This window comes from Oryctolagus cuniculus, chromosome 1, assembly GCF_964237555.1.
Source record: "Oryctolagus cuniculus chromosome 1, mOryCun1.1, whole genome shotgun sequence".
Lineage (NCBI taxonomy): Eukaryota > Metazoa > Chordata > Mammalia > Lagomorpha > Leporidae > Oryctolagus > Oryctolagus cuniculus.
The window spans coordinates 177359210-177387062 of record NC_091432.1 but is presented as its reverse complement, the minus strand read 5'-3'; the positions used below and the strand labels follow the sequence as shown (position 1 = coordinate 177387062).

General features: G+C 41.4%; 1 protein-coding gene and 1 non-coding gene across 13 annotated transcripts in view; both read left to right on the top strand.

Moving 5' to 3' along the window:
- The window catches only part of NFIB (nuclear factor I B), a 483250-nt gene that overhangs the window by 68853 nt on the left and 386544 nt on the right, over nucleotides 1-27853 (top strand). The gene's annotated exons all lie outside the window — the stretch shown is intronic.
- Nucleotides 23185-23256, top strand: TRNAH-GUG (transfer RNA histidin (anticodon GUG)). The gene has a single exon. It is a non-coding gene; the product is annotated as a tRNA-His (tRNA).

Here is a 27853-nt window from a genome sequence, read left to right as displayed (position 1 = left end):
CAGCCTTGGCAACAAATGAGTGTGACACCCCGCCTGCCTTTGGGAAGTGGTGTGTGTCTTGGGATTATCACAATAAACTGATAGCTTTGTGCTAGAATTTCCAGAACTTTCTAATACCTGGAAACATTGTCCTCTTAGATGAGCCTAGAAGCACTACTGTCAGAAAATTCTCCCAATTGAAAGTCACTTTCTGACTCTAAGAGCTAAAGATCAAGATACATGAGGCCTGTGTTTCTCTACTGGTTATTTGCACTCTGAAAGAATTAATTCAGTGATGTTCTGTACAGTGTGCTGGGCCAGTCAGCAGAAACCAAACGATACATTTTGGGCATCCAATGAAAACACTGAATGTTTATGAGTGTTTTTGCCTAATTAATATGTAAAGAATTTAAAACATGTATTAAGATAACCAGAGATACTTATGAGCTTGAAGGGAAAATTTGCATTTATATTTATGAAGAAGTCCAAGCGTCCTCTGCCCAGGCATCTCAGCTGTTCGCAGTCGGCCTCCTCGGCTGTGATGTTCTTCCGGGGAGAGGGCCCAGGAGAAAGAACAATCAGATGCATATGTAGAACTCACTGGAGTCCAGTTTTTCCTCTTGCTTTATGCTATTCCCTGCTTGTTCACTGGATTCTTCCAGAAGATACCTTGGAGCTTTTAGTAGTCCTTCGTACCATTTGGTAATGACTGCTCCACTTATCCCAGAGCACCCAGTTAAGAGCTGGCAGAGTATCTACCACAAAGGAAGTTTTCATGACTTACAGGGGAGGAGGTGCAGGAACTGGGTGGCCATGCATGACATCTGGTTTCCTGTGTGCTGTGTTAGTTCTACATACGGAATGGTGAGCTGACGCAGGTAGCTCCACAGTGGAGGAAGGCCCGCAGACCCAGAAACTCTCCTGCCTACTGCTGATAGAGGCTGATACCTAAGATTAGGCTGGGCAGAGCCTGTTGGTTCTCAGCTGAATTTTGGAAGCTGATTCACTGGCTGAGGTGTAACCCAGGTACTTGAGCCATCATCAGCTGCTGCCCTTGATGCATGTTAGCAGGAAGCTAAAATTGGCACAGGTTGGGACTTGAACCCGGAATGTGGGTGTCCCAAGCAATGCCAAATACCTGCCCATGTATACTCACTTATTTTAAATGCAATCATTATAATGACGTATGTGTATTATCTGCTTATCCGGGGTTCAGGATTGTGTGTGTGTTTCCTCTGCAAGTCAGATATAACTACCTGCAGCACAACTAGTTTTCCTTCAAACGATGTTGAAATCAATTACTTTCAATTGAGCTAGCATTTGAAAATTTAGTTTTGTGATTAAGTAATATATTAAAGTGGGTCAAAATTCGAAAAATACAAGTGAGATGCAGTGAGAAGTGTAATTCCCGCCCTATTCCCTGGCTAGCCAATTCCTCTTAATTACCAGTGTCGTTAGCTCCTTGAATGTTTTTCCATAGAAATTGTATATTTTATTGCTGAGAATACATAGGTTCACATGTTCTTCTTAACCCTTTAGAGCCAGGGGTGCTGTGTAATATACATCATGCTTTGCCTTTTCTGTCTCACATAACAACTGTAAGAATTAATGTTTATTTGGAGTTTTCTCATTCACTGTCACAGCTGCAGTATTCAGTTATGAATGTGTACTAAAAATTTAGTCATTTTCCAATAATGGGTATTCAGACCACTTCCAGTCCATTGATTTTGTGCACAGCCCTTCAATTAATGAGGTAGTCATTGTCATTTCACACATGTGCAGGTGCATCTGTGGGGTAAATACCTCAAATGAGATGGCCAGAGAATGTTTGCAGTAATTTTGATTCTTATGGTCAAGTTGTCTTCCATGGAAGTTGTACCAATGTATACTCCTACCAGAAATGCTTGAGTTTGTCAACACAAGATGTTATCGCTGCAGCTGATATTCTGCAGCAGGACAGGTGAACAATATTATCTTACTTTAATTTTAATTTACATTTTCACATTATGAGTGAAGCTGAGCATCCTTTCATATGGATAAGAACTACTTGATTTTCTTCTTCTTTGAACAATCGTTCATATCCTGTTTCCATTTTCCTAGTTAGTTATTACCCTTTTATTAATTTATACCAGCTCATTAGGTTACAGAGGAACTCATCATATATCTGTGATATGAATTTAAAACATTTTTTTCAAGGCTGTCACTTGATACTGTTGATTGTTATGTTTGCTTTCCAGCAAGTCTGTTGTTAAGTTGTTGAATTTAGCAAATTTTTATTTTAAAGGCCTTTAAATTCCATATCATGGTTTTTAAAAGTCTTTTCCAAGTTAAGATTATAAGAACAAACTTGTGGTTTCCTCAAGTACTTTCATTACTTCGCATTTTGTTAGTGTACCATATGAAATCATCAATATTTGCCTTTTTAGCATATAGATTGTTACGTAATTTAGCCTAGTATATTCAATGCTTTGAGCCACATACAATTTATTTTGATGTGAGACATGAGGTCACGTCCAACTGAATGTTTTTGAAGATATTTATTTGACTGAATAATCTATCCTTTCCCACTGATTGTTATGTCATCTCTCTATACTGATTTTGCAAATCAAGTTATATATGTTTCTGATTTTGAAACTCTTCTTTTCAAACTGCTATGTTAATTATTTGGAGTGTGTGTCTCTAATATAACTATTATATTCTTTTTTAGAATGTTCTTTTCTGATTTATTTTTCATATAAAATTTTCTACTCTGGTTCCTAAAAAGTTAATGGTAGTCTTATTTGCATTTTTGTTAAGATCACTTTGAATTTCTGATTAACTGAGAATGAATTGCCCTTGTGGTGATGGTTCGTTTTATGAACTAGCTTCTTAACTGCTTCCAGCTTCTCAATTCTCTAATCTGTTTGTTCTGCGTTCTGCCACCTGACTAATCTGCCTCCAGAATCTTCATTAACTCATATCCTTGAGTTTCCCTAATCCAGATCTTTTTTTGTTTTCATCTTTCTCCCTCCAGCAATCTGTCATGTCCTCCTCTCACCTCTCCACTAACTAAAAGTCTTGATAAATCCACTCGACCATCCAGTTCTCATTCTCCAGTGAAATGCTGCCTGGCTTTTCTCCTTTCCATGAAATCACTGTTCTGCCTTCCTAGTTGACACCAACTTATGCATGCCTTTTGTTATACCACACGTATTTAGCCTGTGTGACTTAGGTTTCAAAAGTTGATAATTTAACTCAAATCTCTGTGGTTGAAAAAAAAATGATGCATCCTCAGATTTTTATTACTTTGTACTTGCCTATGGCTTGAATTCTTGGGTGTCTGCATCATGTATCTCAATCCACTCATTCAATCTGTCACCAAATTTGTATGGCAGGTGAACCATGTGCCAGGTGCTGCAATAGTTGTCAGATATTTGTATCAGTCCAATTAAGCTAAGTTAAACAGCAGCGACAAATAACCCCATAGTGATTCGCAGATACAAGATTTTAATTTTTGTTCATATTACATGTCCATCTCTATTTAGCTTTGACTCTGCTCCAAGACTTTATTTCAAGACTCATTTTATTGTAGGCTAAAGGAGAAGTTCTGTCTGGAGTATGCTGACATTGTGGAATAGGGAAAGAGCAATAGAAAAAACAGGTGAAAACTTAAAGCTTCTGCTCAGAACTGGCCCCTGACAATTCCACACATATTCTATTGGCCAAAATAAAGAAATAAATAAAAGCACACGACTAAGCTTAATATCAGTGGAATTGGAAACCTAATGTCCTGGGAGGTACCCTACAAAGAAAGAGTATTTTTAGTAAGATTATTTATTTATTTAAAAGGCAGAGTGACAGAGTGAGAGAGATATCTTACATCTCCTGATACACAACCCAAATGCCTGCAGTAGCCAGGGTTAGCCAGGGTGAAGCAAGAAGCCAGAACTCTATCCAGGACTCCCACATGAGTGCCAGGGGCCCAGATATTTGCACCATCATGTGCTGCCTTCCCAGGCTCATTAACAGGAAGCTGGATGGGAAGCAGAGTAGCTGAGATTCAAACCAGTATTCTAATATGGGACGCCAATATTGCAGGCGGTAGCTTCACCTGCTGTGCCACAACACAGGTCCCTGAACAAAGTACTTTTAACAAATATTCTGTTATACCTCAGCAGTAAATTGTTAGATACAGTACTAATTTCCAGAGCTTAAAGACTAGAAGAAAATGTGAATAGTAATCAAATAATGGCACCATCTTGAAAAATGCTCCATAGAGAAAGAAAAGATATGGAGAAAACACAAAACAGAGGTAACATGGGTGGGCTTGAAGAATGTCATGTTAAGTGAAATAAGCCAGGCAGAGGAAGACAGGTACTGCATGATCTCATTCATATGTGGAAGCTAAAAAAGTTCATCTCATGGAAGTAAAGAGCACAACTGTGGTTCCCAGAGGCCAGGAAGGATGGGGAAGAGAGAGGACAGAGAGAGGTGGATTAACAGGTATGAAATTACAGTCAGGAGGAGTAAGTTTTAGCATTCTATGGCACAGTCAGTGGCTACAGTTGATAATAATTTATGGTATGTTTCAAAATAGCTATAGGAGAGATTTTGAATGTCTCCAATGCAAAGAAAGGATAAATATTTGAGGTGATGGATATACTACTTACCTGAGTTGATCATCACACATTGTATACATTATTAGAATGTCACACTGTATCCCATAAAAATGTACAATTATTATATATCAATGTATATACTGGCAATGTGGTATAGCAGTAAAAGCTGCTGTCCGCAGTTCCAGAATCCTGTATGGGTGCCAATTTGTGTCCTGATTGCTCCACTTCCGGTCCAGCTCTCTGCTGATAGCCTGGGAAAAGCAATGGAAGATAGCCAAGTGTCTGCCACCCAGGTGGGAAACTTGGATAAAACTCCTGGCTCCTGGCTTCAGACTGGCTCATCCCAGACCATAGCTGCCATGTGAGGAGTGAACAAGCAGAAGGAAGATCTGTCTCTTCCTCTCTGTAACTCTGACTTTCAAATAATAAACAAATCTTTAAAAAACTAAACATCTTAAAAGCGTAAAATTGTTAAGCTGATATAGCATAGGTGATTTAAAATACCCTCTTTTTATCATCCCCATAAGACACTTGACAGTTAGGCAAGAGAAGGTAACTCCTTCTAACAGTTTGCATAACTTGACATCATTCACAACTGTTGGACATACTAATATGATCCAAATGAGCAGAAGTAGCATGATTTTTGTTTTACAGATTGCATCTAAATTCAACAAAATACTCTTACCAAAGACTCATTCTATAATTCCTTATTAATATGTTTTCACCACAAGTCAGAGTTAACGTTACAATTGCCTTACTGTGGTGAAAATTTATTTGGTTTTGACTGCTCCTAAAAGCTTATTTCTGGAGTGGTGCATATCTTTCTATGAATGACAGCATAGTAGCCTTGATCATTACACTGCCTATACATTAGCACAATCTGTGTAATACCTTGTGGTTTTCTTTGGTTTAAAAATTTAGTGTGATTCTCCAATGAAGTAGGCAGTAATTGTAGACAAGGGAATGGTTTAATCATTTCAAGTAGTAAGATGCCCTCTCCATAATATATAATTATTAGACCATTTCTACTTTCATCGGACAATATTACTCTCTGTTACTTACTGGGAATAAATGAGTAAATCAATAATGATGCTGGGGTCTCAGTCTTGCTTTCTTAATGGATGCTTCAGAAAAGAGCCTTGGTCGTTTTGTCTCCATACCATATGTCTCTGTTGACATTAAAGTGCTTAGTTCCAAATGAGTTGGCTTCATTCAAGCATCTTAATTCAAGAGTGGATGATTAGATCTTAAGCTAAAAACCTATTAGGATGTAAGCACTTGTATTTTTGAAAGGTATTAAGGGAACATCATGGTGTGGTTGTAGATAAATCCTCCCTATCCAGTAGCGGGTTGGCAAAAATTTCATTTGATCTTCAAACATTACAGACTAGCTTCATGTCAAAGTTAAGTACAGGACCAGAAATCTGTCAAGGGTTTGTTATCCAGTACACACACTGGAGAGTGTCATTATTGTCTTTAGCTGGCGGTAGTTTCACAGATCCTGTCTCTGAACAGGGATAGAGAAGACCAAGTATCTTTTACATGCAGAAACAGTGCACTGAACAAGATTCCAGGATCAGAGTATGTGCTCATCTTAGTAGGACTTTGAAAGTGGCAGTCGCACTGTGGCAACTTCATGCACCCATGAGGTTTCTTAACAGGTACCGAACTCCAAAACAATCAACGTGAATAGCAGAGGACAAATCACATCACAAATACTTTCAGTCCTTTTGAGAGAACACGTACATATCTACATAAAACCCAATGCCATGCTTGTTTCTGCTTTTATTTAACCACATGTGTGGGCCACACTAATGGGATTCTCCCCCTTCTCCTCCCTGCTTCCAGTTAATTTGCTTTCGTCCCTATGTAATCCTGTCATCAGCAAGGCACAATGGTCATCACATAGAGAATGTGAAAATCATTTGATAACCATCTGCCTGATGTTTCTGCAGACACATGTCTAGCTTGCAGAGCTGCTACCAAGTCGGGACTCCTCACCAGGAAAGGGCATGTCTGCTAGGGAACAGGGCAGAACACAGAGTCCCAGAGTGGAGATTTCCTAATTAAATTTTCATAGGTGGCCTGTAGGGCTCCTGACTGCACCACTCCTGAAGGCAAGATTGATTTCACATCACCTGACTTCAAAGGCAACTTCTTCCTTCCTTCCTTTTCCCTTTCTTTCTCTTCTCTCCTCATTTCCCTCCTTCCTTCCCTCTTTCTTCTTTTTTTAATGTAAAAAAAATACAATGAATACAATGAACCAGTAAAAATGGGCTTTATTAAAACTGCTTGCAGGTTTTAGCAGCTCATAGCTCTAACCATCTCACCCCTCAATGTTTTGCCTCCTGGTTTGCCTCATCATTGACAGTTCCGTTATTACTCATTAGAAACACTGATGACCATCAAGGAATAAGAAACAAATGCTTTATAAGAACTGGAATGTAAATTGCTGCTGAAAAAAAAAGTCAGATTTATATGTCACAGTAGTTACGAACTTAAACAAGAATAATGAGAGTAGACATCTGGGAATAACTTGTATTGACAATGCTTCCTAACTGTATCCCTTCCCTCCCCCATGGGGCTTTGAGTTCCAGAAAGTTACTATCTGGTTGAGACATGCAGATGAAAGCAGGACCATAGGTTCAGAACATGAAAGAAATAAAGGTCATGCTTGAAGGAATTTCGACTTCATGAAAGTAAAACTTTTCATGAAAATTCAATAAAAGCCATCAGAACTGAGACCATGGTGGGAGCTAGGATGAGTAATACAAGCTGCTTCTTGATAGAACCATGCCCCTTAGGATGAGCTTTTACATTCTAAATTTTAAATGGAGGATTAAAGCAATCTTGAGTCATTGGAAGTTAGTCAAAATCAATAAACAAACTCTAAAATATTATAATTCTTGTGTGGCAATTGTATATTTGGACAGTGACTATATTTGATACACCAAGTACTGTCAACTTATTTTAGGCCTGAAATGATATGTTTTTTTAAAGTGCTTATCTTTTACATCAACATACTTTAGAAGTCCTTATCTTTTAGAGATGCATTTTGACGTGGAGAAGTAGTGGGCCAGGAGTTGATCAATGTTAAAGCTGGGTGATGGGCACACTGAGGTTTAGAATGCTATTCTGACTGTATTTGTGCACTAAAAATGCTTTAGAAAGCAGGAAGTGTCATAAAACTATAAAACCTATCAGATATAAAAAGATTTAGTAAAGAAAAACGTCAACACTTAACCATTACCCAGCTGAAGATTTAAAACCTATAAATGTAATAGAAAAATGCCACGAGGCAACTTTTTTAAGATCTCAATTATCTGGCTACATTTGTGGTGTCCCACTAGGAAGGTGTTGGTGGTGTTGATTCATTAAACAGGTCACATGTTGACTGTTTACTCCAGCTGGCCCGAGCAGATCTGGATTCAGGCTTTACCCAGGCAATGTGGTGTCACTGGGTAACTTCAGACTTGAGAATCAAAAACACCTGGACTGAAATCCCTGTTCTAAATGCAACTGTGTGACCCCCTAGCCACGTTCCAACCTTTTCTGAGTCCCATTACCTCATCTGTAAGAAACGTAATTAGGAATACCAACTTTGAAAATGCATTTGAAAGGATTACAGACAACACCTGTAAATCACCTAGAGTGTACTTGGGAAAGTGTAGCTATTTTGTTTGATGTTCTAAAAGAAGACATTTGAACACTTCCCACTGAAACGAATGAGCATCTCTGAACACGCAGCTAATAATCACTTTATGGCCAGTTGATAAAGCAAAGCCCAGTTAGCTGCTTACCAAAGGAAAGGGCATCATCACCTAGAAACAAGTTTTAGTAGTGTCCAGAATGGGGAGAACAAAGTTGGGATATTTATGAGGCTTGAGGGGAAGTTGGAAGGGGTGGTCCACCTTTAGGTGGGTCTTTCAATATGCTGTAGGGGGCAGTTGATTTTACCATAAAGACTGGCGGACACAGAACAGGAGAGTTTCCTAGTGAAGAGTAAATCATCACTTTAAATGCTTTTGTCCCAGGAAGGAGTGATGAATGGAGACAGGGTAGATTTAGAGGACATTCTTGAAGCAGACAATAATATTACCTGCAACTTCAGTTCCCTGGACAAGAGTTTCTTGTTCAGTTTAAATAGCATTTGTGTTAATATAACCAGTAAGATGAGCAGGTTTCTTGTTCTATTATGGGGCGGGGTCGGAGGGAATGAGGGTAGATATAAGACATATTTTTGTATTTTTTACTTTTAATTTTCAGCCCAAACATGAACAAGAATGATAATGATACTAAGAATGTATTTTGACAAAAATAACCTCTTTTATGATAATAGCCTTAACGCACATATTCTTTTTTGCTTTTTACTATATCCTTTGAATATTTCCAATGGTCTTATGAAGGTTATTTTATGCCAGGCGCTAACTTTCCTGTGCATTGGACTTATAGGGGAGTTGGTTTTTAAAAGTCCTAAAGCCCAAGTACTACCTCAATCCAATTAAATCATAATATCTGAAGTGAGGCGTGAGCACCAGTAAGTCTAAGCTCTCTTCTGTGCACCTGGGGTTGAAAACCACTCCTGGGAGCATAACTAGAGAACTAAAGCTTCAACTGTGAAATTGTGTCTTCAGTTAGATCCTGATGGTAGCTACTTCACTTTTAATGCCATTAAGCTTCAGTATAAATACTTATAATGATAAGTTTATATACAAACCACCTGCCATTTAAGGCTTGTATTCAAGTTGTGTCAAATTTCTCAAGGGCTTAAAATTTTGTGGTGATTGTCCTCCTCCTGTGATTTCCCATTCCACTGATTTCCTTTACTTCACTGGCTCATCCTAGCTCTGTTCCTTTATTCCACTCTGGCATTGGTCCAGACTGGGAGCAACTTCATTTCTTTGATTTGTGCATGCATGCCTCCATCCCAGCACTCTCTGCCCATATAAGATTTCTTCAGGTGTAACAGACGTGGCAGAAGATTAGGAAGCTGGACAGGAACATCTCTGAAACATAAAAATCCTTAATGTAGACTCTTGTATATCAAATGTCAATGGTGTGAAAAGTTCTTCAGCCATCACACTACCCACTATCCACCTTAGTGCTCCCAATCTGTTCCTTCTCTGTCCTTTTCTCAAGAGGAAATGGAAGTCCCCACCATTGTCTTACTTAGAGTATTCCACTTGTGTCCAGCCCAATCTCAACTCATCTTTAGAATTCCCTTTGCATATTCAAAGCCTCATTTGTTTCCTATTGAAGCACCTATCCCAGAGGGCACTTTCTCCATCCTTACTGTAACATTTAAGGAAAAGAAAGCATTGGAGAAGTTATTACCACTCTCATGGGAACTGTGACAATCCCTTCCTAACCATTTACAGTATATAAGAGATCAATTTACATGTTAAAAACTTTCGTGTTACAATTAATTAATTGTAATTAACAAAAATTAATTCCTAATTTTACCAATAATTATGCATGCCATGATATATGCTGTGATATGTAAACTAAATGGGTGAGAAAAATCTTCCAGGAAGAATAAGTGTAGTTGAGGACATAAGACAGACTCATACATCACATTCAGGTTATAATCTGATGCTAATATATGTCCAGTGATGGCCCAAGTACTTGGGCCCTGCACCCACATGGGAGACCAGGAGGAAGCACCTGGCTCCTGGCTTCGGATCGGCATAGCGTGCCGGCCATAGTAGCCATTTGGGGGGTGAACCAATGGAAGGAAGACCTTTCTCTGTCTCTCTCTCTCACACTGTCTAACTCTGCCTGTCAAAAAAAAAAATTCTTGGTGAAGATTTCTCTAACTTTACTGGTCAGGTAAGTCAAGGTTAAATAATTAATGGAGGGCTTCCATTGCCAAGGTAGGTACCTACATCAACCTTTTTCTTTGCACAATTAAAAATGACATCTAAGAAATATATAAGATATTTCAAATCTGTCAATGAACTATCAAGAAGTAAAAGAATGTTCAACCCAGAACTGAAATCATTTGTACTACCAGGTGAAACTGAACTCCTGTACTGACAATATCCATGATATAGGGAAGGAAACAAATCCCAGAGCCCACCAAGGCGGGAGCCCACAAACCTGTATCCCAAAGAGCTACGCCTTCAGAGTAAGCATGAGCCAGAAACAGTCCCGCTAGTTCTCTGTATCCCCTTCTCAACCAGAGGACTACCAAGAAAACGATTTAAACCTTGATGCTGAGTGAAGGTGAAAAAAAGAAAATACAAATCACTCCTGAGCACTTGTAACTATAGTTTGTCTCAGATTGACAACCAGAATTCATGCTCCATGAATGACATAAAAAATCTCAAGCCATGAATTTAATTGCAAGTGACTCTAGACTACTTGTGCCACTATTTATACAAATATAGATCATCTCTGTAGAATAGGCCCTAAGGAATATCCATGAATATAATTCCAAGAAAACTGTGTGTACCACACTAAAACTTAACCAAGTAAGTGCACAAGGAAATAGCAGACACCAATTCATAAGGATTTTTGACTATGAAAGTTTCAGGCACAGACTACAGAAAAGCTATGGGTGCTATCTTTAAAGAAATAAATTAGGAGAGTCCAAGGTGGTGGGTTAAGGAATGACATACTGTACTAGGCTAGGGATGAACAGTAAAAAAAAAAAAAAAAAAAAAGGAAGTGCACTCTCAGAGGTGGGGGAGAATTGGAGGGAAAAGCACACTAGAAATTCTACAAGAGGAAGAGGAACACCGTGGACCTGTGTGGAAGGGACAGATGCACAGCATGAACACAATCACAAGCACAATTGCAGCAGCCAAGAGCTGGAGAGGGAGGCAGCCTGGAGGCAGAGGTGAGACCGGACTGCAGCAACCCATGTTGATATAGCTAGAGGGAGAGCATGGCATGAGTCCAGACTGGAGCCCTGGGGGCTAGTGATTGCTAGCCGTTACCCACAGTCCCAGTGGAAGTAGAGGGAGCACATTTATCTCAGCCCAACTTGCCCAAACAGCGCCCGCTGCCTGGCTGAGAAAGGGTGGGTGCCATTTTGGGTTAGGGTGGGAGCTGTGGAAGATTCGCACTGTAGGGGTCCTCTGTGCTGAGACCATGGAGGCTCAGTGGTTAGATGAGAAGGTGCAGGGTGTAGCGGGGTCTCTGGGCAATCACTGGGAGCAGCTTCACATGCTCAGAGCTCCTTGGTTGCCTACAGCAGGTCATTGCAGCAGGAACTGTGCTCACAGTGAAGACTGTATAGATCACTTGAGTGGTTCATATGGTGCCGTAGAACACACTGGGGGCTAACACCTTGCCCAACTTGGTGTTACCCTGGATGCTTGTCCCACCCCCAAGCACTGAGCTGAGTTCTCTGGTCACACCCACTACACACCTCTTGATATTCACTGAAAGTGCAGACATTCCATTAAGTCACAGAGGCATAGCTCAAAGACAAAAGCCATCAGGGGAAAAAAAAATCAACTTCACAAATGCTTAAAAACAAATGCAGAAATTCAAGAAACAAGAATAAGGAAGATAACATTACCTCCTCACCCCCAAAGGAACACAACAACATATCAATGTGAAAATGTGAAGATGAAGAGACTGAGGAAATGCTGGAAATAGAATTTAAAAAATTAATCATAGATTTACCCAAAAACAATGAAAAGCAAATCCATGAACTAAAGCAAACGATACATGACATGAATGAAAATTTTTCCCATGACATTTAGATTTGAAAGAGAAATCAAAATGAAATATTAGAAATGAAAAATTCAATAGATCAAATAAAAAGTGCAGTGGAAAGCCTTAATGGCAGACTTGATGAGGCAGAAGAAAGGATATCTGAACAGAAATTGATCTGTTCACAATTGATCATAATGATAGGACTAAGAGTCAAAGGGATCACATAAACAAGACTAGTGTCTGCAAATACTAACTGAGAGAATAAAAAAGGGAGAGAACGATCCAACATGGGAAGCGAGATACAAAGCAGACTCATAGAATGGCAGATGTCCTAAACAGCACTCTGGCCTCAGAATCAGCCCTTAAGGCATTTGGATCTGGCTGCAGAGCCCATGAGAGTATTTTAGGCATGGGAAGCCAAGACACTCTGGCAAAAACAAACAAACAAACAAAAAACCTAAATGAAAGATCTCTGTGAGTGAGATCCCAGTGGAAAGAACAGGTCATCAAAGAAGGAGATACCTTTCCCTGAAGGGAGGAGAGAACCTCCACTTTGAACATGGCCTTGTCTAAATATGGTCAGAGTCGGTGAACTCAAAAGGCTTCCATAGCCTTGGCAACTTATGACAAGAGCCTAGGTTGATTACTGATGCCATAAACAAGAGTGTCAATTTGTTAAGTCAACAACAGGAGTCACTGTGCACTTACTCCTTATGTAGGATCTCTGTCCTTAATGTGCTGTACATTGTGATTTAATGCTATAACTAGTAGTGAAACAGTATTTTTCACTTTGTGTTTCTATGTGGGTGCAAACTGTTGAAATCTTTACTTAATATATGCTAAACTGATCTTCTGTATATAAAGAGAATTGAAAATGAATCTTGATGTGAATGGAAGGGGAGAGGGAGCAGGAAAGGGGAGGGTTGCGGGTGGGAGGGAAGTTATGGAGGGGGAAGCCATTGTAATCCATAAGCTGTACTTTGGAAATTTATATTCATTAAATAAAAGTTTAAAAAAAAAGAAGAAAGGATATCTGAACATCTGAACTAGAAGACAAATCTTTGAAATCTTAGACCAAAAACAAAACAAAAAACAAAACAAGAAAATAGAATTTTCCCAAACCAAGAGAAATCAGCACATGAAAGTTATCCATTCCCCCATATTCATTGCAGCACAATTCACAATTGCTAGATGTGGAGTCAACCCAGATGTCCATCAACTGTTGACTGGACAAAGAAATTATGGTAAATATACACTATGGAGTACTACTCAGGTGTAAAAAAAATGAAACCCTGAAACAAAATGGATGCAACTAGAATCCCAGGTGGTCAGCTGTTTTCTCTTCATGTAGTGGAGCTTTCTGGGCACTCTCCCAGCTTTCACTCCTTCTTGCCCGTTATTTACTCTGGGAAAGACAGAGACAGCACAACGTGTGGGCAGAAGAGTTAAGGGAGCCGGTGCCACAGCTCACTAGGCTAATCCTCCGCCTTGCAGCACCGGCACACCGGGTTCTAGTGCAGATTCAAACACTATACCTGATAGAAGCAACTTTGCGGTTATAAATGTAATTCATACCATTGTTACTAACAAAAATAGCAGTTCATGGTGTGTTGTGAGTAGAGTTGTGTCCCCAAAAAGGATATGTTAGAGTCCTAACCCCCAGTAATTTGGAGCATGATCATACTTGGACTTGGGGCATTTATAAAAGCAATCAAGTTGAGGCCGGCGCGGCGGCTCACTAGGCTAATCCTCTGCCTTGCGGCGCCGGCACACCAGGTTCTAGTCCCGGTCGGGGCGCCGGATTCTGTCCCGGTTGCCCCTCTTCCAGGTCAGCTCTCTGCTGTGGCCCGGGAGTGCAGTGGAGGATGGCCCAAGTGCTTGGGCCCTGCACCCCAGGGGAGACCAGGAGAAGAACTTGGCTCCTGCCATCAGATCAGCTCAGTGCGCCGGCCACAGTACGCAGGCCGCGGCCACAGTACGCAGGCCGCGGCAGCCATTGGAGGGTGAACCAATGGCAAAAAGGAAGACCTTTCTCTCTGTCTCTCTCTCTCACTGTCCACTCTGCCTGTCAAAAAATAAAAAATAAAAAAGCAATCAAGTTGAAACAGTGGTTGGGCATTTGGCCTCAGGGTTAAGCCACTGGTTAGGAAGCCTGTTTCCCATATTGGAGTGCCTGGGTTTGAGTCTTAGCTCAAGCACAGTTCGCTAGTGCAGACCCTGGGAGGCAGCAGCTAATGGCTCAAGTAGTTGAGTCCATGCCTGTATTGAGTTCCTGGCTCCTGCCTTTAGCCTAGGTCAGCCTGGGCCATTGTGCATGTTTGGGGAGAGAACTGACAGGTGAAAGCAAATGGAAGTGCTCTCTCTTCCTCATGCTCTCTCTCTCTCTCTCCCTCCACCCCCCTCAAATTATCAAAATAAAAAAAAATCATTAGGGTGTATTCTAATCTAACTGGTATCCTATAAAAAAGGGAAATTTTGTCCCAAATACACACAGGAGAAGAACTCTGTGTGAAGATGAAGGCATAAGTTGGGGTGCTGCCAAGCCAAGGAATACCAAAGATTACCAGTAAGCCACCAGCTAGCGAGAGGCAGGGCACAGATTCTCCCATACAGCCATGAAGGAGCCAGCCCTGCTGATCTTCCAGCTGTCCTCACCTACTGTGAAACCATTAGTTTCCATTGTTTAAACCATAATGATCCTTTGTGACTGCAGCCATAGCTTACTTGTACATGGTTATGCATCCCTGGACATTTTACCAGATATAGGTTTTGCTCATTCTTATTTGATCCTCACAATGATTCCCTGGGGGAGGCATTTACAATAACACCTTTTGCAGGGTAGGAAACCCAAACTCCCAGAGATCCAGATTCCTATGTGATAAGACATAGGACACAGAAATTTTGCAGTCCTAGCAAATTCCTTAACCAAATCTGTACTTTTGTATGAAGAAAAAAATAGTATTTAGGGTTCTCCTTAGGGTTAAATGAGGGCTAATTCCTAGGAAATGTTCACTGTGGTAATAAGTGGTAGGTGCTTAGCAGTAATTTGTCATGGGAAATTACAGGGGAATGGAAAATCCTTTCAACAATACTGCAGGTGATACAGTCAGAGCTACCTGTCCTGAATGTACTGTATGAACGGTCTGTATTTGTATGTGTCTGATGGTCTCTCCATGTCTAGTGGCGGAGATGGATGGCATTAGCTGCTACTACTGTAGGTAAACACGGTCACTGGGTGCTTCTCCGGGACCCATTTAGTCATCACTGGGGGTGGCCCTCTCCCTAGGTCAAGCTCATCTAAGTGCCCCAAGAAACTTTCTGTAGGAACACTAGGGGGCCAGGCCACCCTGTGAGAGGTCAGGCAGGAAAAAGGAGAAAGAATGGGGGTGACATGCAACTGGGAACTAATCAGTTAAAAGGTCAGCATGTAAAGCATGGGTTTTGGTATTGATGGATCCCACATGCTTTGAACTTTAAAATCTGCATAAGGTTTCACTATAAGCAAGTTCACCATAAAGGGATTTCTCTACACAAATAACAAGTAAAGAAACATTACCTCCATCCTGAATTTTAAACATGCAATTAAAATTGGTGCAGACCCACCGAGTGCTGCCAAATTCTGCTTTAAATAACAGTTTGGAGAATCACAAACTTCAATTACTTTTGGCAATGTCTTGGTTTTCCATGAGGCGCTATAGGTTATTAAATATCGTAGCTATTTAAGCTTGTTAATGAATAGTGTATCCTACATTCAATTAGGCTAGTTTTCCCTCCTTTTTTGTTCTCTCTAAACCCACTGAAAGGATTGGTTATAATTAAGAAAAAGCTGTCGAGGGTCCAGGTTTTAACTCAAGATAACTTTATGGTGCTAGAGTTATGCAGGGTCAAGATCTGGCCGCAACCTGTAAACTTACTGTCTTCCACATCAGTATTGGTTATCGTATGGTCATCATAGTAAGAATAATTGTATGTTCCACACAGCACTTTTGAAACCATTCTAAATAGTTCACATTTTTCTCCTAATTCCTTTGTGTAATAGACAAAAAGTAAATTTATCACTCTTTTAAAGTCAGGCAAAGGATGTTAAATAGATATTCTCAGATTATAAACTTCATCATGGGAAAAGTAGAGCAAAACAGGAACAGGCAGTGTGGTGTTCATTGTGTGTTCAGTCCACCATACTACCCATCTTCCTGGTTTCTGTCTCCCTCTCAAGTGACTGAAAAATAGACATGGGGCAGGCATCATGGCTCGGCACTTTAAGCCACTGCTTGGGATGAGCACATACCACATCAGAGGGAATGGCTCAAGTCGCAGCAAGCCCGCCTTTGATCCAGTCTTCCTGCTAATGTGCCTGGGAGGCACCAGATGATGGCTCAAGTACTTAGGCCCCTGCCATCTACTTGGGAGACAGATTGAGGTCAAGTTTCCTGACTTTGGCCTGGCCCAGCTCTGGCTGTTGCAGGCATTTGGGATTGAACCAGAAGATGGAAGATCTCTCTTCCTCTCCATCCCCCACTCTCTGTTACTCTGCCTTTCAGATATCTATCTATCTATATGAAAGAATGGCACTGATAGTATTTTCATGTATTCTCAATTGCTGGGTCATTGAGATTTGATCTATTGGACTGCAGTCCCTTCCTGATCTATGATGTGTTTGTTCAAATCATAGTCCTACTTCAGTCAGAACGTGTGGCCCCAGTGATTTCTGACATCCAAGAAGGTCAAAATTGGACAATCCCACATCCGAATAGCTGTGGAATATCTTCCGGAAATGCAATAATAAAACTCCAACCATAAGACAGACATGCCAAATATTTAAGAGCTCATTCTATAGTTATACATAGAGTGAGACCACATTTCCACATTCTTAGTCATATCCAGGTCAGTGTAACCTCTTATCTCATTAGCCTCTGGTCTGTAAGAGGCACCAAAGTTAAGTTGGTGGACAGTCCAGCCCTTATAGAGCCCTGTGGTCATGGACTGTCTTCAGCCCAACCCCACCTGGCAGCAGGAACCTCATCCATGTGAAAGCGCAGTCACCCTAAGGCAAACGTGCCCAGTGAAGGCTCTAGACAGACTAAACCCAGCTGGTGAATCAAGCGTCTTGACTGTTCTGCACAGAAGAACTTTGAGGAAGAACTTAAGGCTCCCATACGTCCCAACCACCTCCCAACCCAACATCAAAGCTGTTCTCCTCCTCTGCCTGCACTTTCATCTGACCAACATTACTCAGATGCTGACTTCTTTAGGGCAAAAGGGGCAACATGTGCATCTGAAACGGGGGCAAATTGCTTCTACTTTGGGAAACTTCTTGATTCTTAGGTTGTGTTTGTGCTTCCCTACTTATTCTTACCGTGTGTCCCAGTCATGTCCCTATCTGTCGAATTGGAACCACCTGTCCAAATCCCTCTGTCTCCATGGCCCTAACCACACGCCATCCCGAACAGAGCTCAGCCTTGGCTCACTCTGGCTCCTGACATAGGCCTGTTCTGGCTTGAGGCTCAGAGCAGCTCATTCCCATGTCTAGTTCCCCCAAACTATAGCTAATATTTATGAAGCACGTACTATGTACTGGTCCTAGTTTAAGCATATGGTGTGTTTATTTAGTCCTCACAGCAACCCTACATAGTAAATGCAAGTATAATTATTATTCCCATCGGATGAAGGAAGCTTCAACACAGAATGACTGAATCATTTGTCCAAGACTTTCAGCCCCCGATCCCCAAGGGTCTGCACTCCTTTCTTAAAGAAGCACCACAGTGAGGACTGAGAAACTTCCAGGCCAGAAGTCCAGAATGCTTTCTGGTCCCGCTCCTGAAAGCCTCAGAGTCTTAGCATGATGGAAAAGAAACAAGAGGGGCACTTCATGGTGATCTCTTGCTCCAGCCCCGTGTCCCTCTTCCTCAGGGTGTCCCACTGCCACCTCATTTCCTGTACTCAAAGCCCTAAATCTCAGCTGCCCCAGGCCTTCAGCTGTTCTTGGGGCTCCTTGTAATTGCATATCATCATTAGCAGATCAACCCCCCTCATAAGGTTTCCAAATGGAGGCACGGCCCGCCCGATCGGAAAGGTTAGGCCCGCGTATTCCAGAGGGCTGTGTCAGAAGAGGAATTCTATTAGAAAGCTTTGCATCTGGAGTTTTCTAATGGTGCCTTCAGGCAAAAAAAATTAAAATTAAACCACCAACCAACAACCCCTCCCCACCCCCACTCCTACCATTGCAGCTTTCCCCACAGCAAGATTTCTGACTTGGTTAAATAGAATTCATTAATAAGCAAGGGGGAAAATCACTCCAGGCAGTTTACTCTTGAAAATGTAAACTGTTAAAACATTTTGTGGTTGTAAGCATTCTGAAAATGATGGTTTTTCTCTAGTGTTTCCTGGTTTCTCAGAATCAGAGATTTCCTGATCAACACAGGGAGCACCCAGGAGATGGTCAATTCTAAGACAATTTAGCATTCAACATTTTTTATGATGCTTATCACACTTGGAAGTTGCAAATCTGGAGCCACCATTTACTTGAGATTCTTCTGCTTTTAGCTACCTTATTTTTACTCTGAAATGTGATTCCAGGGACACGTATGGTGTATGAGCAACCCTCGGTCCCCTTCCATGCACTCGATTTGCCTCGCTTTTCTCTCCTTCCTACCCTCCAGCTCTCCCTCCCCCCTCTTCTCCCCCCAGCGCACGAACACACACACACACACACACACACACACACACACTGCTCACTGGGATGCGGGTGTTGCCCTAGAAAGAACCCAAGAAAGCAGAGACAGGACCCTGGGAGGAGGGGACCGTGGAGCCTTCTTTGCAGGGGGGTTCCCAACCTGTCTTTGTCTGAAAACTGGGCACAGGGCCAGCCTCAACCCAGCGGATTGCCGCTCTTGGCCTCCAGCCCAGTGATGGATCTGACTGTCATTTCCCTACCCCCAGTGAGGCAGGAGGCAAACTGAGAAGAAAGACGAGGAGAAAACAGAGTTTGGTCTGGGAAAAGAGGTGGGAGTGGCGACACTGGAACAAGGACCAAGCTGGGATGGTGGGGGCCACTCCTCTGTTAGAATCCATTTGGAGCAGCAGGGCAAGCTGCAGCTCCGTCAGAGGAGTGTGTCGGAGTCGGGGAGTGCCGAGATGCACGGGGAGACTGTGGCTCTGTCACACTGAAAAGGGAGGTGCTGGTGAAAAGCCATCATGCCCCCAAAATCTTTGAAAACAGAAGTTAATCATCTTTGGGAGTGAATTCCATTACTGGATGTCCTCACAGGCAGGAATTTTTCCTTATCCCCAACTTAAATTACTCACCCAGCAGCCCCATCCCTGTGTGTGTGAAATATGTTGCCACGGGTAAGGAATACGACCAGCAACCTTTGGACGCAGACACAAGGACAGCGCCTGTGAACTTAGGAGAACTCGTGAAAGATGGCTGTAAGAGCTGTGGGAGTCTGCTGCTTTGAGAGGGGTTTTTCCCTCCAGAATTTGTATACTGTTTTATATATATATATATTGTATACTGTTTATATATATAGTATACTGTTTTATATATATACTATATATATATATATTGTATACTGTTTTTTATATATATATATATAAAAGAATTTATATACTGTTGTTTGTGAATGTGCTTCTCTAAATTACATGTGCAGCATGTCCGAGTATAAAGAATCTCAGAGCTCTCCTAGCCTGGTCCAATTACCCATACTTTTCTAAGGAGGAAGCAAAGATTCAGAGAGGTCAAGTGATAAGTCCAGGGTCACACAGGGAGAAGAGTTGGAGAAAAGGCTAGGATACAGACAAATCAGGCCACTTCTCTCCATAGACAGATAAGATATATAGATATGTCTGCATCTCTCTCTTCATATCTTCCCTGTGTGGAACAATTGAGCATTTTGTTTCTCTGCATATTCCAATTGAGTTTGGCCCTAGATATTTGCACAAAAACATACTAAAACCAAAAGTCAATATGTCATTTACAGATAACAGGAAATTGCTCTGATTTATATGGTGAAAGGAAATTGAAAGCATTTTTTCCAGATTGATCATGCTCTATGAATTTGGCCAAATATGAGACAACATATCATGCCCAACTCCTCTCATGGTCCTGCACTTTGCTTTACATTTGTTCCAATGGGACGTGGTGATTTGGGGATGCACACCCAGAGGTGGCACGAAATAGAAGCAGGGATTGTTATGGTTAATTTGAGCATGTGGTAAACCAAGAAGAAGCTGATGTTATTATCCAGAAGCACATGAATCAGAGTGAATGGTAGAACCAGGCTCGACTATGCATTGCAAAATAGGCAGTAAAGTTTGGGCACAATGGTCATCAACAATTTCCAAATAACTTGACCACTGAGCAGGGACAAATTGTTCAATTGATCCAAAGAGTTTGTAATTGCTGCTGGTTCCAGCATTTCCAGAGCCCTCTTTCCATCTGCAAAGCAATAGCATTGCTCAGTGAATGAGTTCATGAGAATGGCTGTTCTCTTAGCTAGGTCTCTGAATAAAGACACATAGAATGGGTCTCTGAATGAACATGTAGGGTGAGCAAGCGAAAATTCTTCCTCATGCCAAGTTGACGAGATTTGGGCATTGTCACGTAATGTAACCTTGGGTGATGGATCCAAAGTGGGAAGTCACTGAAGAGGGTGTTATGAGTGTGGCATAGAGGAAGTTGTTCCCATTTCAGATTTTTTCAGTCGCTCAGATGAGCCAAGGAGAGGTTTCTTTCAGGGGCTAACACATCTTTAACAGTTCTGCAGTTTTCCACCTTGTTTTTCAGTGAACAACTGGGGCTCAGAACTATCTCAGAGTATCTGGCTACAATTTAATCCTATTGGTTTGTTTTTCACACATTATTTTATAGTGACCTCTACACATCTTTATGGAATATTACTAGATTCCCTTTGAAAATATGATACTATATCTAACATGTCTATGGTGTTTACTATGTAAAAGACCCATTTGAAGTTGTTGAGATGTACTTGCCTGTTTCATCCTCATACGAATCCTGTAGGGATGGCAGTTTTGTGCAAGGATAAAGTTACCAATTGATAGATACACCCACAACTCATATCAGAGTGCCTGGTTCAAGTCCTGGTCCTGCTTCCTAACTTCTGATCCAGCTTCCTGCTAATGCACATTCCAGGAGGCTGCAAGGGGTGGCTCAGCTACTTGGGTCCTTGCCACCAATGTGGGAGATTTGGATTGAGTCCCAGGCTCCTGGGTTAAGCCTGACCCAGCCTTGGCTGTTGAGGGCATTTAGGGGAGTGAATCAGTGAATAAAGATCTTTGTCCATCTGCCTTCCAAATAAAACAATACAGTAAAAAAAAAAAAAAAAAGAAACAAATAAGCCAACAAAACAATCCTATAAAGCAGGTGCTATTATCTTTACTCAGCAGATGAGAAAACCGAGGCACTAAAGTAAAATAAGCAGCTCAAGTTGCCTGAGTTAGTGAGTGACACAGCCAGAATTCAGCTCCCGGCAGTCGGCTCCATAATGTATATGCTGTGAGTTGATATTTTTGAAATATTCCGTCACTTACCATTCAGTTAGTACACGCTCACAGTGAAAATTACAAAGGCAGCACGTGAAGGGTTGTACTTTGGAAAGTAAGCATTTCTTCCTTTGCCAACTAGAGAACTGGCTTTGCCGTGTTGCCTCACAGTGACCTTTCACCAGACACATCCACCTGTTCAGGCCAGTGACTGCTTGGCCTTGGTTCCTGCACAAAGAACAGAGGGCTTTCGGACTCAGAGCAAAAATCTTCTATGTGACCATGGAGGGGAAATGTGTTTGTGAGAGTTTGAAGATTGGTAAAAGGGGCTGTAGATGATCAGAGGGGTGAGAGAGAGCAATCATTTGTGTCTGCAGTTTTTACCTTCGAGATCCCTTTCTTCCAGAAGGCCTGGAGCTGTTGGCACTCAATCAATGCATGGATCATGTTCTCACCACCCATACAGACACAGCATCTGCTAGACCCAGCTGCTCCCAGGTGCTCTCTGTTTAGAGGGCTGTAAGGAGACACTTTGATAATAACCCATTGATTAGAAAAAGGGGTTTTCTGGATGTTTTCTTTTAAAACTTTCAGCCCTGGAATATCTTATGCAGACTATTTTAATTTTTACAACAGGGAAACTCATAATGAATTTCTCCTTGAAATAGATCTAGCATGGAGTACTCCAATTTCTTTGTGTGATGAATCATTAATCTTATCGGTGAGCTTTGCTTTTGGAGATGATTGTACCTTCAGGACCTAAATATCCCAGGGAAGGGAGAATGGCTTTAGAGATCAATGAGCTTGAAAAGGGGTCTTCCACCAGTCAGGATACACTCACTCTAACTTCCTCGAGGAGGAGAAACAAGCCAGACTGTCAGATTCTCTTGAGTCCTCAGAACATTTTGTTCTTGACGTGTGTGTGTGTGTGTGTGGAGAGAGAGAGAGGGAGAGAGAGGGAGAGAGAGGGAGAGAGAGAGAGAGAGTTTGTGCTATCTAAACATATGAAATATGGAAATAAGACTTGTGATAGAAAAACCACAAAAGAGGCTCAGATGCATGTATCATTCAATGCAATGTAATTGGTGGTGGTTCCTGGGAGTGGAAAGTCTATATTCATTATTAGTTAATAGTAGGAAGCGTGAGTCAACAGGCTAGTTTCTCTTAGTCTTGTTACCAAGATTACTATTTCCTGGATAGTGACTCCAGTGACTCCTTTCCCATTACCATTTTCCTAGTCAGCCAAGAAGGCAATGCTGGTTTCATGTTCAGGCACTGTTATTGTTCCTGTCAATAATTAAAGAGCACTGAGACGTGGCTCCTCTTTCTCCGTATTAAGAAAGTGTGCGTATTTAGGCAATAGATGGCAGTGTTTCCACAAATTTTAATATTGCAATGGCTCTTAAAGAAAGGTTAGAGCTCAGCTCTTCTGTGGCTTGCCGTGATCGTATAGTGGTTAGTACTCTGCGTTGTGGCCGCAGCAACCTCGGTTCGAATCCGAGTCACGGCAGGAGGGGAGAAGATTTTTGGAAGGGAATAACACTGGTTCCAAGCTATATTTATCCAGACACCATTTTGCAGCCAGACAGAGAATAATGAAAATCCACAAAACAGAAAGCACTACCAGTATTGTAAAACGTTACAGCACTGACATATGCAGAGTAGCTTTATTAATGCACTAATCCTGTTGTGAGTGTGTTGTGTGTGGGTTTTTTTATTTGCATTGACGGATAATATGATAAAACAGGAGTGTAGTGGGCATGTAATTATTATTAATTACAACTACTTAAGCTCTGCTTTGAGCAGACTCGTCAAGTCTGCTTGCTTTTGAGCCTTGCCAGGGCTGTACAGTAATAACAACCCTGAATTATTTGGAAAGATGTCAGCAGTAGATGTGGAAATCCTGTTTAACCAGGCATGAATTGTTGTTAGGAGGTTTTTTTTAGGATGACAGAGAGAAAATGAACTGTCCCTTATCAGTAATTGCAGGAAACATTTTGTTTCTATGATATGAACTGGCTGTAATTTAACTTTCCTGCATCATTGGATAATGTAAGAAGCCAGTTGTTGCTCAAAACGAAAATCTCTGAAGTGGGCATTTGGGTCTGATAAAGGGCATATTATAAGTAGACAATGAGGTCTAAGCAATAAATAATGTCCATATATGGTAAAACTTTTTTAATGACGTTTTCCATAAGACTGGGGTTTGTGTTCTAAGTGGCTAAATATTGAATTAATGTGAGTAACACAGCTTTAATGGGCCTTTCTCCAGGACTTAAAAACATGAACAATGCAGCCTGAAAATGTGAACTGGAACTATGTTATTGTGAGTTTCTTCTGCTCTAAAATTATAGCCTACTTTTAAATAAGGGGTCACTTGAAGGCACTTTTTTTTCAAGAATATATTGTGAATTTATTTTTTTAACTTTTATTCAATAAATATAAATTTCCAAAGTACAGCTTATGGATTACAATGGCTTCCCCCCCCATAACTTCCCTCCCACCTGCAACCCTCCCATCTCCCGCTCCCTCTCCCATTCCATTCACATCAAGATACATTTTGAAGGCACTTTTAACATCTCTAACTCCATCTTACGGATTACGTAGCAAAAACTCTTACGTGTTACTTATGGAATACTAGAAAATATTTTTCAAATAAAAATGTGCACAGACAATAGGTGCAAAATCTATCAAGTTCTTTCAGACTCATTGAGCTGTCAGAAATAATCTAGACAAACTGCAATAAATATCACTTCTTCCTTTCCAAAAAAAAAAAAAAGTCTCTACAAAAAGATTGGCATCCATATATTATGAAGTGAAATGTGTTGTTTCTTCCAAAATCCACTTTCAAGATCATTTTGTACTCTGAAGTCTCTTCTTGCTATGGCCAATTCCCCAACTCTCACCCCTTCCCCACATTGACCACAAGTCTGTCTCCCCCTCTCCAAGGGGCCCAGCCTGCACCCTAAGTCCTCAAGGCTTTCTCTATAAGCTGATGCTAATAACACTTCTAGGACACAGCTGGATTGCAATTATTCTTTAGTTAAAAGCAGGATAAGACCATCCATGTTTGTTTATATTTTTAAGAGTGAAAATGTAATGAATTACCTATGTAAAGAAGGAGATTATGTCTATCAGAGTGTGATGATTGTATGTGGCAGAAACACAACAGGTATGGATTTTAAGAAAGGGATGTACCCAGGCATGGGTATAGGGTGGCTTCAGAAACAATTGGAACCTGGTTATGAAGGATGACCACCTTGTCTCCATCTCATCCCAAATTTGTGATTTTTTTCCCCTTTTTCTCTGACACCAACTTCTACCTGGCGGGAAACACGGCAGCTGGAAACAGTTCCTACTTTTTATATCTTAAGTGCTTTGTGCTACCTCCAGCAGGAAATCCCCCCTTTAGGTTAAAAAAAATTAAAAATCCTAGGGAAGGTTCTGATTGGCTCAACTTTGGTCAAGTACTCATCACTGGACCAGTCAACTATGTACCTGGGGATAGATTCAAATAGCCTGAGGCCAGTTCCAGATGAAGGGAATAGTCAGCCACAGAGCCATTTCAGTTGTCTCCCTTGGAAGCTTTTGGTGGCTGGCTACTTCCATAAACCCAAGTTTAGTTTCCAAGCTACTAGCATCTTTGTTGCTTTATAATAAATGAAAGGCAGAGGGTAGAGGCATCAGAATATGGCAACTGATCTAGACTCAACCTTGAGCGTAGGTACAGTCAGAACAACTGCTGGAAAGAAGAAAGTACTTCATGTTTTCTTTCCCTGCCTCCTCCCAAAGTGGGCCATCTTTCTCTGGATGACCACTCTCCCAACCCAATGTAGCCAACAAAAGTCAACTTGAACTTGGCCAAGTTATTGTAACTTTTCCCACCAAAAAAAAGGGGGGTGGTATTATTGTAAGATTTAAATTAGTGTACAAACAAAAACTACTTTGGCACAGGAGTACATTGCAGAAATGCAATACTGGTACCTCATAGAGATCAACAAATAATTATTATTATTCCCAGAATTCATAGTTCTCTCATCTGCTATCTGCCTCCACTGGCAGAAACTCTAGAGGGATTTTTCAATTAGGAAAAGCGCTCTGAATCATGGATTTTAGAAGTTGAAAACGATGTCAATGAATAGACATCAAACCAGGGGCAGCACAAGTCAAGGATCCACTGATAGCCAAGCTTGCAATCCCACTTCACTTCCACTTTACTGGTTGTTTTCAACAATAATGAAAGGGCTTCCTTCTCGCTTCTTACCATGTGTTGCAGGGGTGGACAGAGAGCCTAGCAGTTAAAATACTGGTTAAGACGTCTGTGTTCCATATCAGAGTACCTGGGTTCCATAGCCAGCTCTCAACCCCACCTTCCTGATAATGCAGGCCCTGGGAGTCAGTAGTGATGGCTCAAGCAGTTGGATTCCTCTCGCCCACATGGAAGACTTGAATTGAATTCTTTGTTCCCACAATCAGCCTGACTGGGACCTGTTGCGAACATTCGGTGGTGGGGGGGGGGGGGGTGACAAGCAAATGGGAGCGTGTTCTTTCTCTCTCTCTCTCTCTCTCCCTCTCTCTCTCTCTTTCTCTCTCTCTCTTTCTCTCTCTCTCTTTCTCTCTCTCTTTCTCTCTCTCTCTCTCTCTCTCTCTCTCTCTCTCTCTCTCTCTGTGTGTCTGGCTCTCAAATATTTCACAATGATGTTACAGTTTGTTCTAAAACCAACCCTATAGGAAGTTAGTTTTTAGAAACGCTAAAACCCAGGTTGTCAGAGGAAATTCATTCTAATTTTTAATTTCATTAACACTGAGGCCATGTCTAGTTTTTTTTTTTTTTAAGATTTTATTTATTTATTTGAAAGGCAGAATTATGGAACGGCAGAGGCAGAGGCAGACCATGAGAGAGAGGGAGAGGGAGAGGGAGAGGGGGAGAGAGAGAGAGAGGATTTAGGCCATCTTCTACTGCTTTCCCAGGCCATCGCAGGGAGCTGGATCGGTAATGAAGCAGCTGGGACAGCCCATATGGGATAGCAGTACTGCAGGTGGCGGCTTTACCTATTGTGCCACAGTGTCATCCCCAACCATGTCTCTTTTTAACTTTTTTAAAAAATTCATTTATTTGAAAGGCAGAATCACAGAGAGAGATCTCTCATCTGCTGATTCACTCCCCAGATGGCCTCAAAGACCCGGCTCAGTGAAGTCAAAGCCAGGAGCCAAGCACTTCCTCCAGGTCTCCAATGTGGTGGTAGGCCCCAGGGATTTGTGTCATCTTCTTCTGCTTCCCCAGGCATATTAGCAGGGAGCTGAAATGGAAGTGGAGCAGCCAGACTTGAACTGGCGCCCATATGGGGTGCTGAAGCTCCAGGTCATGGTTTAACCAGCTGCACCACAGTGCCGGCCACTGTTGCTAAATTTTGTAGAAGCATTTTACAAATATTTCAACAACTCCATTCTTTGTACTTTCACATTATCTATTTTTTTTTTTTTACTAAAGCTAGTATTTGCTAATGAAACATCAGGGTGTTGATGATATAATCTTTCAAAACTCATCTCTCCAAAATATTCACTATGAACCATTTCAGGGGAAAGGCAATCTCAAACCAGATTCGTTAATGATACAACACTGAAGAACTAGTAGAACCCTGATTCTGATTACATGGCTTTGTTGACTATAGAGCAGTGACATTGTCATCTCCTGGGTTGGTTCTTTTTTCCCCAGGAGTCAACAATGGCCAAGAGGAAGTCTTAATTCACTGTAGAGTCTATTACTTTTTAAAAAAGATTTATTTATTTGTAAATTAATAAATAAGAATTACAGACTGATCTTCCATTTGCTGATTCATTCCCTAAATGGCTGCAATGGCTAGGGCTGGACGAGGCCAAAACCAGGAGGCAAGAGCTTCTTCCAGGACTTCCACATGTGTACAGGGACCCAAAGCATTTGGGCCATCCTCTGCTGCTTTCCCAGGTGCGTCAGCAGGGAGCTGGATTGGAAGTGGAGCAGCTGAGACTTGAACCAGAGCACATAGGGACGCTGGCACTGCTTAACGCACTGTACCACAGCACTGACCCCAGATCTCATTGTTTTACTCCCTAAGTTTGGTATAGCT